Here is a 10,264-nt window from a genome sequence, read left to right on the forward strand (position 1 = left end):
TAGAAGATAAGGAAAATAATTCATAGACTGTAATTGAGTTGTCCAACTTTACATAAGTGTTCAGAAACAGGAAATCCAGTGGCTAGAACCGAGCAGAATCTGGGTCACTGGACTCGTAAAGCAGAAGTGACTGTTGAATTTCTCAGGTTGATGCTCCTGGCATATATGCTTGATCTGTGTGTGTGTGTAACTCTCTGACATAATAAGCCATACTCAGGCACACCCTGTTTCCTTATTCAAGCATCTTAATTTCATCCCATTAAATCTTTGAAGTATCCGACTACCAGAAGGCATGAAGAAACCTGGGCTGAGAGTCTTCATTCCAGGAGACGTGATCTTGACTGCATGGCTGGTTTGAGGCGCATCACTCTGAACTGCAACCCGCTCATTGGTGACCTGGGTGCAAGGGCTTTGGCAGAATCTCTTAGTGAGGATTTATGGCTTAGAGGGAAATTCTAAAATTGAAAATATTGAATGTTTAATATGAAATATGCTTAGCTTTTGGCATGATACTATTGTGATAGGATTTTTTAAAGCCTCATTTTACTGATAGCTTTTATTTTGCTTTTCAACTTTCTCTAAGAGTTGCATATATCCTTTACAGAAAATACAGAGTTACAAGAGAACCTATAATTTTAATACCCAGATATAATCACTGTTCATTTTGGCGTATATACTTTCAGTCTTTTTTTCTTCTACAAATATGTATGTACACTTAGGGATTACAAAAATAGAATTGTAGTATACTTGCTATTTCACATTCCTGCTTTTTTCACTTAAAGATGTATCATGTAGTATTGCGTCGTATTGATGTTCCATAGTTTAATCAATTCTTTGCAATTCTATTTAGACAGTTTGCTTTTCCCTGTCAGAAACAATGTGAATACGTTGTATATACGTCTCTGTGTGCATCGGGATTACTTCTGTAGAATAAGGTACTACAAGTGGAATGACTAAGTGTGACCTATTTTTAAGACATTTGATACACATGGCCAAATTACCACCCAGAAAGGCTATGCCAATTTGTAGTCCACCCCAACAGTAGATGTGAAGCCTGCCTCTCACAAACACTGGCCTGTAGCACTTGTAAAAAAATGTGAAACTACAAAAATGAGTACCTGTCCATTTTCTATGCAAGTGGGATTACTCCAAATTTTATAACTTTTTTCAATTAATTTAGTATGAGCATTTTAGCAAGTCAGTAAATTTGCATCTCCTACATCATTTTTTGTGATTGTTCAGTATTCCATTATATGAATATGCCACAGTGCACATAGCTTATCCATTCTTGTATATAAGCTTTGTCCAGTTTTTCAGTTACAAATAGTACTCTGATATATATCCTTACCTATATCTCTGACTATTTCTTTTGGTTAAATTCTTAGAAAGAGAGTTGTTGGATCCAAAGTGTATAGACATTATTTAAAGGCTTTTCTTACAGAATCTTGGCTTCATCTGATAGGAGAATAACCACATTTTGTTTTATTTTGTATTCATTTGATTGACTGGTGAGGTTTACTGGCTGTTTGTATTAATTTGGCTATTTGGTTAATTATACCCTGTGTCCATTCTTCTGTAGTGAGAGTTTGTAAGGGTTGTATCATATCCTGTCAGATCCGTATGTCTGACTTGCTATTTCTGTGCGTCATGGGGGTGTTGAAAGACTCCAGTTATTTTAATGTGATGGTCCACACAACACTTAAACAAAAGACTCATGATAGTTTCCTTTCCTGTAATATGTTTTAATCCCTGTGCTTTAGTGATGATCCCTTTGGTTTAAATGAGTAGGTTGTTCAGCCCCAGAACTACTAGAATTCATGATCAGTTTTTCTGGTTTTTGTCTGACCTTTTACTGCGAGGGTTCTTGACCATCATACTTTCATGATAGGTTTTTAGTATGTATTCTCTATTCACACATTGTTGAAAGTTTTTATTATTTGTATCCTCTTAGACTTGTCTTTTTTTCCTCTAAAACTAACAGTTATTACATTTCTTCTATTTTGTTTTCCCCTTTGAACTAGTTTCAAGTGTGATTTGGAGCTGAAGATCATGATCAAAAGAATGCAGTGCATTTCTGAGCTCCACCAGGTTTTGCTTGTGAGGTTTACATGCCCCTGCTGCCCTTGCTAATTATGAACTGAGATTCATTTTGTGATGCTTTTTGCTCATAGGTTATATACAGTTATTCTTCAGTTCTGTAATTGTAAAATATGTAGTCTGATTTATTGGTACTAAAGCCAGGGTTATCATTGCACATCCAAGAAGAGGTTTTTAAATTGGATTATGCATTATGTGTGTGCGTATATGTTTCTGTTTTTTTATTTTTATTTATTTTTTTTTTTATTATTTTTTTCTTTTTTTTGCGGTATGTGGGCCTCTCACTGCTGTGGCCTCTCCCGTTGCGGAGCACAGGCTCCGGACGCGCAGGCCCAGCGGCCATGGCTCACGGGCCCAGCCGCTCCGCGGCACATGGGATCCTCCCAGACCGGGGCACGAACCCGTATCCCCTACATCGGCAGGCGGACTCTCAACCACTGCGCCACCAGGGAGGCCCTGTTTCTGTTTTTTTAAATAGCCAAAATTACAAACCTGCCATGACTTGTCTTGTGCAGGACTCTTCCACACGTGAGAAAATGAGAGTTGTCTATATGTTAAATCTGTAGAGTTAGCAAGTGACCTCTTCTCTTTCATCGAAAGCACTTGACCTGCAGCAGTGCGGCCTCACCAGTGAAGGAGCAAAGGCTTTACTAAAGGCCCTTGAAACCAACAGAACTCTGCTCGTTCTGGATATAAGAAAAAATCTGCTTGTTGGTACGTGGTCACTTTTTTTAAATTGATAAACACATAGCAAAACAAAAAGAATTTGTTCAGATATTAACAGTTTTTTAAAACTTAATGTGTTTAACTTTCCTCATCATATACAATTGGCCTTTGAACAACGTGGGCTTAGGGGTGTCGACCCCTACGCTGTTGAAGATCTGGGTATAAGTTTATAGTCAGTGGTTCCACATCTGTGGATTCAACCAACCTTGGATCATGTAGGATGATAGTACATATGTATTGAAAACTATGCGTGTGTCAGTGGACCCGCGAGGTTCAAACCCATGTTGTTCAAGCTTCAACTGTACTTTATTCTAGTGTTGCACTTCCCTTATGTTTTTAGCAGCTAATATACTAATTAAAGTGAATTATACTTGTCAATTTTTCTTATCTCTACTCTGAATAGAGGTGAACCTAGATACTAAGCCTGCTTCCACCAAGAGCATTCTTTCTTTCCTGTGCAGCCTCTGAATTCTTGCCAGGAGTACTTTATTCATTTGTCAGATTCACAAGTAATTTTGTAATCATCTTCTGTGTGCCAGATACGGGTTTAGGGACTAGGGATAAAGCAGTGAACCAGACAGACAAAAGTCTTGCCCTCATGGAGCTTACATTCTAGTGAAGGAGATCAGATAGAAATGAGTAAACAGATAAGTCATATAACTTTAGAGAGTAGGAAGTGCAAAACTATCTTAATGTAAGGAGAGTGAGGGAGAGCAGGTAGGACTCCATTGGATAGGTTTGTTAGGGGACAGCTTCACTGGAGAAGTGGCATTTGAATGGAGACCTGAATGAAGAGAGGAGCAAGCCATGGAAGATGTGGAGTAAGCACATTCCAGGACAAGGAGGCAATGAGTATGTAGGCATGTAGGTGGGTGGAGTATTTAAGGAAAAGCAAGGAGGCCAATCTGGGCAGAGTACCGAGTGAAGAAGAGTGTGGTAGGACATGAGGTCAAGGAGCTAGCCAGGGGTCTTCTCTTGTAAAGTCTTGAAGGCCAGAGTAAAGATGTGGATTATTCTAAATGAGTAGAGGGGTTTGAACTGGAAAAAGGCATGATCCAAATCGTATCTGAATAAGGTGACCTGGTATAGAGAAGGGACTTGGGAGGATAAAGAAGAGGAACAGGGGGCTTCCCTGGTGGCGCAGTGGTTGAGAATCTGCCTGCCGATGCAGGGGACGCGGGTTCGTGCCCCGTCCGGGAAGATTCCACATGCCGCGGAGCGACTGGGCCCGTGAGCCATGGCCGCTGAGCCTGCGCGTCCGGAGCCTGTGCTCCGCAAGGGGAGAGGCCACAACTGTGAGAGGCCCGCGTACCGCAAAATAAATAAATAAATATATAAAGAGGAATAGGGAGACCAGTTAGGAGACTATCACAGTGCTCCAAATAAGAGATGTTTATGGCCTAGGTTAGGTTGGAAGTTTGCAGCAAGTGAAAAGTGGTTGAATTCAGGTTGTGTTTTGAGGGTGTAGCTCTCAAGACCTGCAGATAGATGTGAGGTATGAAGGAAATAGTAACAAGGAGACAAGTCGTTGATGATTATGTGTGCAACTGGGTAGTATCACTTAGAAGAAGGGGGCTGATGGGAGGAGCAGCTTTTGAGGGAATATCAGGACTTGGTTTGTTATCTTGGATGCCCTGGTTTGATATCTTAGATGCTCTTTAGGTATCTAAGCGTCTGGACGGTGCTCAGACTGTACTTTGTATCCAAAGGTATCCAAAGCCACTTCAGATGCAAAATGTTTCAAGTTGACCTTTGCTGCTGCCAAAATAGTAGCCACTGTGGGCAGTCTGCAAGATGGCATCTTAGGTTTCTGAGGAAGAAATTAGAATACACAAAGGGGGAAATAAGTGTATAATTATATAATGTAGATTTCATATTTAAATGTATGGGAAAAGCAATAATTAGTTGGCTTTGGGTTTTAAATGGAAAGAGCCACTCATTGGAAAATAATTACTCTAATTTCAATTCATTTTACTTTAGATCATTCTGTGATGAAAACAGTTACCAAACAAGTTCTCCAGATAGAAGGAGTGCCAAGTCAGAGGTATATAGCATGTTTCAGTTCTCTTGGAAGAATTTCTCTTTAATGGCTTGGTTTTCCTTCTTTCTTAAAAGAAAATTATCAAGGTACTTTCTGCCATCTTAAAACTAAGATTTTAGTCAAATCAAATGGCTTTTCTGTTTTTGAAAATGTTGTGTGATGCTTTAATTTAGGTTCCCAGATATGCAGATTGAAAACCTTTTAACTTTTTATTTTCTGTAACATATTATCGTTAGTCACAAATAGTCTTTTTTTTTTTTGGTGATAAGAATGAATAGCAGGAGCAGCATTTGTGAAACCAAATCTAATATGAAACTGACTCTTTCTTGTGAGTAAATTTGAATATTGAAACAGCAAAACAATAAGGTTTAATAAAAAGCAAAATAAATTTTTTATGTTTATGATCTGCCAATTTCCCAGAAAGGGTTTTGTGGTGACTTTAGTTATATACCAGATACATTAAAATCACCAGTGGACAACACATCTTTTATTCAGGTGCCCTCTGAAAGTTTTAAAAATTTGTTGACTTCATATCAATGAACGGTCCACTTTAAAATGGTTAAAATTATAAATTTTCTGTTTTGTGTCGTTTACCACAATTTTTAAAAAATGTGTTGTTTGAAGATTTTTGGGTTTTATAAAGGTATTAGCATAAAAATGAAAAATTTAAAAGACCACCTCTAATCCCATTATCCTATCAAGCAATATTTACATTTTAATTTTCTCTTCCTGCTGTCTATAAACATAATTCCACATAGCTTCAATATAATTTGCCATTCTTATCTTTTCATACTAAATTTAAATTCTGTGATTCATAGTTATACTTTTTACCATTGCATTCACATGGTTTCATTGAGTTGGTCAAGTTTTTAAATTGGTGAAAAATTGGAAATAACCTAAAATAAACTATTGTAAACATCTTCATAAATACAGCTTTTTTTTTTCTACTTCAAATTGTATGTTTTTGATTTTCTATTAATCAACTTGCTTGGACAATAGTGTATTAAATAAGTTGTTAAGAGTGTTTATGAAGCTAAAAAAAGCTTATGATCGTCTGCCAATTGTTATTTCAAGAGAGTGATATTTGAATAATCAAATAGTACATTCAAAGAAGTTACACTAATTAGATATTATTATTAAAAATGTATATCCTATGTAAAGCATTCTTAAAATAGCTACATTGACTTTTGCTATGATATTAGAAATGGAAAGATATATAAATAAAACATGTATATGTAAAACATATTAGGAATTCTGTAAAATTAGTACAGAATAATAGGGCATCATGGAATGAGAACAGTTAAACATTTTTTTTAGTTAGCATGATTAAACAAACTGGAAATGTAACTGAAGTATACAAGCTCATTGAGCTCTTTTAAGAGTAATTTTATTTCCTGGGCTTTTTTTTGTATTTGCCTCAGTTATTTGGAGACATAGAGGTAAGCCAAATCAGTATCTGGGTATATACCTAGATCCAGGTGAGTATAGGGGTGAAATAATGGTGTGAATTGTGTCCCATTTATATTGTACTTATGTATGCATAATAAAAGATGGGAACTTTTATTAGAAATTTTTTAATCTCCTAACAAGAAAAGTGTAATTTAAAAAAATTTTAATACATATATATATATATATATATATATATATTTGTGTGTGTGTGTGTGCGTGTGTGCGTGTGTGGTACGCGGGCCTCTCACTTTTGTGGCCTCTCCCGTTGCGGAGCACAGGCTCAGCGGCCATGGCTCACGGGCCCACTCGCTCCGCAGCATGTGGGATCTTCCCGGACCGGGGCACGAACCCGTGTCCCCTGCATCGGCAGGTGGACTCTCAACCACTGCGCCACCAGGGAAGCCCTCCTATATATTTTTAAGAGGCATGTAAATCACAGAGGATCGTGTGGTGATTATCAATAAGCTACACTCTATGAAATATTTGTCCTATATTACCGAATACACTCCATTTTACCCTGCATCCTAATGCTGCTAAAATATAGTAGAAAGCAGCAGCATAGCACAGGGAGATCAGCTTGGTGCTTTGCGATGACCTAGAGGGGTGGGATAGGGAGGGTGGGAGGGAGGCTCAAGAGGGTGGAATATGGGGACATGTGTATGCATATGGCTGATTCGCTTTGTTGTGTAACAGAAACTAACACAGAATTGTGAAGCAATTATACTCCAATCAAGATCTATTAAAATAAATAAATAAAATAACATAAAATACAGTAGCTTTGAAGGATAAATATAACCATTTTAACCTATGATGTTTGTTTTCAGTAAATTCAAATTAAATATTTAAATGTGAATTTTAATATATGGCTTGTTCTAAGTAAAATATTAACACGTAGGTCTACTTTTTGCAACCAAATGTTTCATATAAAGATACTTGCCTCTTTACTACTGAAATATAGGGTAATTCTCCACATTTCACTCTTTCATCCAGTGGGTTTCATTTGTTTTTTTGTGTTTTCTATATGAAATCAAAGGAGCAGTGAAGGTTGACAGGCTTATAGGAGGGTAAAATTGACTCACCTACCCCCCAGCAACTTGCAGCCTTATAACTTGTATTGTTTTTCCATAGAAAAATTCATCTTAAATTTAACTTTTGGTCTACTTCTGAAGATTCTGTTGGGCAGAAGTCATGGGTGTATCTGTGTTTCTGTGTCCTTGAGATTCAGAAATGCCAAAGGTGTTCTAAAATTCAGGAAACTTGAGTGTTTCTGCATGATACATAAAATGTATCATACTTTGGGATTTTTTTTAAACTTTATTTTTGCATTTCTGCACATCTCAATACTTTTGTTTTAGTTAAAATAACTTGTTACTGTAGAGAACTTATATTTTTTTTAAATGCTGGCTTATGGAAAACCTTTGTACAAAACCGATCCTCTTTTTAATGGGCTTGGCATCATTGTCAAGTGCCTTTTTGATTCCTTTCGACGTGTGCACGTGTGACAGTTGCTCTGTAGACCTTTGGTGCATTTGATTCCTTGTTTTCATGCTTTGTCAACCGTAGAAGCCTGTAAGTAATGGAAGGAAACACTCTGCTGGTAAAGAATGTTACCCTCCTGAAGCGCTACCACCTGGAGTGTCTGGTTTCCGGCCATTGTGTCCTGCAGAAAGTGCAAAAAGCAACAGGTAACCTGTTTGCATTCCCTGTCTTTTTCAGTCATTTAGAGTTCTTTATTTTGGAACTTGTATTATGTGGGTGGTCTCTGGTGCTTTGTGTAGAGGAAAAAAGGTAACTCACACATGGCTTCTGCCTAATGAGCCCTCTAAGGAAGAAAAATTAAAAGTAATTGGGAGTTTCAAGTTGTTTCTCAAGTGTCACAACAGAGGTAACTCCGTGGGAGTCTTGAGGAGACTAAAATGATCACCAATTGTGCATGTGAGGAAAGTTTGATTAAAGGCAGGTGTAGTTGAGCGAAGCCCTACAGCACAGAAGTAGGAATTTGGATACGTACGAATGGGAAAAAAGACATTTTAGGCATGGGAAATTGTTTAATGCAGAATGGATGAAAAATATGCATTAGACCTATTCTAAATCAACTGGCTTATTAACTCAGTAAATCAGATTTAGTGAGTCAAACCAGCATTACCTGATTTCTTATCCAGGGGATAGCTGTTCATAGTAATTTTTGTCACAGAACAGTAAATAAAATGGTTGAATTATAGCTTTAGGCTTGCTAAGTGAAATAGATGGCTCTAGATGATCTTCAGGTGACTTACTTGGTAGTAATCAGGAAATTGGGGATTAACAATTGCTTAAGAAAACAAAGAGAATTGATTTTAAATAGTACTTGAAGTAGTTACTGTGTAAAATATCTGTTCAGTTGCTCATGTTAAATGGATGTTTCTAATCCCCACTGGACAACCGACTACTTTTTTGCAAATGGTAATGTGAATTGCTGTTGCATAAACTATAGTGTTGAATCCCCAGTGTTTGCACTTGAGTTTCACAGCTCTGTGGTTTCCTGTCTTCTTCCTGAGACACTTAATTGCAGGTCCATCCTCGTCACACAGGGTGGTAAATTAGAGAACGATTAATATCACCATTTAAAGAAGAGAGACTGAAATCTCAACCATCCTGAACATAGGAGCTGAAGGGGCCTCTCAGCAGTTCAGAGAGTTATTAGCAAGCCAGTAGGCTGAATTCTGTTGTGTTTTCTCCGTAGCAGAGCCCTCCAGGTCCTTGTTTTGAGCTTATTTATTTTTATACACAATTCTGTATGGATACTGTTCATACTACTAAATAGTTGTATTAACTGAGTTTAACTGGTGATGTATTTACATGAAGATCTAACTTCGTTTTGTTGCTATCTTTTTAGGGGCTTTCCATTCATCAAAGCTGGTGATGTACGTAATCAGTTGGTGGTGTGTAGCTATCATATTTATGATATATAGGGCTTGAATTGGGAAAGGTGGATGGTCATTCTTCTTGCTTTTTAAACTGACAGAGCCTTCCAAGAAGCATTTCCCTCTCTGAAATAAATCCATGTAAAACATGTTTGGTCGCTCTCCCAATGCAACTGTGTAGTTGTGTGGATTTGGCACACAACGGACAGCCTTGTGGTGATGTCTGTAAACAAGGAAGCCTGTTTTCCAGTCCGCAAATCAGCTGTTACCCAGTGAAACGAACTTGACTGCCATTTCTGACCCCTCACATGGAGCTGTCATACTCAAGAATGTTCACATGTTTTCAAGAAACGTTGTTTGCGGGCTATATGTACAAATTCCTGATCTGAAAGCCAATATAAAGCAACATCTCCCAAACCTCTGCTCTCTCACCAAGGCCACACACATTCCCTCACTTATGGCCTCGTGGCAAGCGAATACTGTCAGTATCAGATTCTCCTTCCCAGTGGTCTTGGGAGACTGCATAGTTGCTCTGTGAAAGGCACCACTGCTGAGGTTGAGAGAAGAGCATCTTGGGTGTCAGTCCTGGCCTTGCATTCCCAGAGAGAGGGGTGTGCACCTCGTTCTCCTGTTAGGGTTTTCCTATGCTGCAGGGTTTGCTGCTTGTTGTCAAAATGATGTCCTAGTGACTTGTCTTCTGCGTGGTTATATAATCCCAGCACAGTTCTTTATGATCTGTAGACTTTTATGGGGTTGTGGCCAGGTCAGTTTTTAAATGTTTGGAAATGTCCTATTGAACAACATTGCAGTGGCAGTGAAGCTTGCTGGGAGAATTGTTGCCGTAGTTTTGGCTTAAGGGTGGTGAGAAGATGAAATTTTTGATGGGTCAGTTTTAGTTGTGTATGTGTATGTGATTTATTTTTTTAAATTCTAATGTCTATTATTCACAGCTTAGATATGTTGACTTTCTGATTATTCATCAGTCCCTTTACTGATGTATTTTCCTCTGAAAAACTACATTTTCTTCCAGACTGTTTTTGTCTGATGG

The sequence above is a fragment of the Mesoplodon bidens genome (assembly GCF_964165515.1).
Source record: "Mesoplodon bidens genome assembly, contig: HAP1_SCAFFOLD_178, whole genome shotgun sequence".
Taxonomy (NCBI): Eukaryota; Metazoa; Chordata; class Mammalia; order Artiodactyla; family Ziphiidae; genus Mesoplodon; species Mesoplodon bidens.